The 2297-nt window shown below is 44.8% G+C and overlaps 1 pseudogene; it reads left to right on the top strand.

Moving 5' to 3' along the window:
- The first annotated feature begins 603 nt into the window (after positions 1-603).
- On the top strand, positions 604-1505 carry LOC144771446 (cytochrome P450 20A1 pseudogene; annotated as a pseudogene).
- The last annotated feature ends 792 nt before the right edge of the window (positions 1506-2297 follow it).

Here is a 2297-nt window from a genome sequence, read left to right as displayed (position 1 = left end):
TTGTGAATAAGTTAATGTTTTTGTAATTGTTCACCATTTTTTGGGTATTGCACTTTTGTATTGATTTTTTTGTGAATGTATATATGACTCAACCATGAGGTCGATAGTGATCTGAGTTCTGCTTATTGTGATTCTCTCTTTTTGTAAACTGAGTATTCAATTGACAAACATAAAATGTTTTGTGTAAACTAACAAGTTGTGGTTTACTCGTACCGGAAGTCAGTTTGTACTTTAATTAATTTGGAGGCATAGGCAATCATTTCTATTTTCATATTGTGAGGCCCTGCCTACCCTCCTTCCCATTGGGCCCAGCCACACTTGTGTGTTCTAGACCCTCTAGTCCTGGCGCTGGAAAACGGCAATGCACTACAGATCAAGACATATTCAAAATAAATTTGCTAAGACATCCAATAGAAACATGCTAGCTAACTTGAACAAACATAAAAACACCACACAAGACGATTTTTACAAAAGTGCCTGCAAAATCGGAGGCTGTAGGAAAGTGGCGTGAGCAGGTATTTACAAAGCAACTTTGGAATTATCTTGAAGTTGTCAGAAGACCTGGTAACAAAATGGCTGTCATTTCCAGCATCCCAGCACGTGTCCATCAGCCAGCACATGTTGGGCTATGCCATAAAGTCAGTAACGCAGACAGCTATCGGGAATAGCTTTGACGGTGAGCAGGAGTTGATCCGCTTCCGCAAGAACCACTGTGCTATCTGGGAAGAAATTGGGAAACGTTTCCTGGATGGGTCACTTGACAAGAGCACAACAAGGAAAAAGCTGTATGAGAACGCCCTGATGGAGATGGAATCTGTCCTGAAGAAGCTGGTGAGAGAAAGGCGCGGTAAGAGCATCCCTCGACAGATCTTCATGGACACCTTGCTGCAGGGTAACCTGAGCGACAAGCAGGTGCTGGAGGACAGCATGATGTTCTCACTGGCAGGATGTGTTATCACAGCTAACTTGTGTACATGAGCTTTATATTTCCTCACCACATCGGAGGACACTCAGGAGAAGCTTTACAAAGAGATGGCTCAAGTACTAGGCAAGGGCCCCATCACACTGGAGAAAGTTGAGCAGCTGAGATATTGCCGGAAAGTCCTCTGTGAGACAGTATGGACAGCTAGACTGACACCCATTGTGGCAGGGCTTCAGGACCTGGAAGGCAGAGTTGACCAGCTATCATTCCCAAAGAGACCCAGGTGCTTTATGCTATTGGTGTGGTGCTTCATGACAACACAGCCTGGCCCTCAGCCTACAGATTTGATCCTGATAGGTTTGACGATGAGTCTGCCCGGAAAAGCCTTTCTTTGCTCTGCTTCATGGGGAGTCAGGAGTGCCCTGAGTTGAGGTTTGCATACGTTGTGGCGACAGTGTTGTTGAGCGTGCTGGTGAGAAAACTGCGCTTACATCCAGTGCCAGGGCAGGTCATCGAGGCGCGGTATGAACTAGTGACATCGCCAAAGGAGGAGGCGTAGATCACTGTTTCCAAAAGAAGCTAAGAACAAGCAGCTCCATCCAGCCAGTGCCGACATTTCAAAAAGTACTGCTTCATGCCAAGTGGGGTGCTGAAGCACTCAGGGCTCTACTTTGAAATGTCAATGAGGAAAAAGATGGTGGCCAGCAGTTCGGGTGATGGGCTTTGCCACCTGCAATCACTTCTTCCTGGGTCACAAATAGACAAATGAACTTGACAGAGCACAACTCTAACCCCAATAAATATCAATCTTGAATCCCTTTAACGCTATTAGCAAATGGAGGATTGCATTTCCAAGGGATACCAGCCTTCACCTATGGGCTGCTTCCTCAGTTCCATATCTCAGGTTGCCTATTACAAAGCGAAATACTCAGCTAAAACAGTTTCCATTGATTTAAGGCTGAGACTGAATGATTATGAGTAAAATAAAGTGCAGCAAAAATGCCGCTATATTTCTATATTTGTGCCACTAAATTTCCATATTTGTGCGCTAAATTTGGTAATCCATGCCGCTATATCCTGGGGGTTCTGGTAATTGGTGCAGCTGCTGGGTGCGAGAGGCGAGATGAGATTACACGCAAATATTTCTAGGTAAGAAAATATGACACAATGCTAAATATCAGTTGTGAGACTGTGTTTTGTTTCCTTAACTTCAGGATGAATGACGGCATACAGCCTGAGTACCACACAATTATCTCCCAATGTCCAGCACATGCTAGTGTCACAGTGCAATCGTATAATCAGGAGCAAGTGTCCATGTAAAGTGGGTTGCTGCACCCATCTACTGGTCCAAGTTAGTGCACTTCAAATGCGGCGT

Source organism: Lissotriton helveticus, chromosome 1_1 (genome assembly GCF_964261635.1).
Source record: "Lissotriton helveticus chromosome 1_1, aLisHel1.1, whole genome shotgun sequence".
NCBI lineage: Eukaryota > Metazoa > Chordata > Amphibia > Caudata > Salamandridae > Lissotriton > Lissotriton helveticus.
The sequence above is the reverse complement of the archived record's forward strand: the minus strand, read 5'-3'. Positions and strand labels throughout refer to the sequence as shown.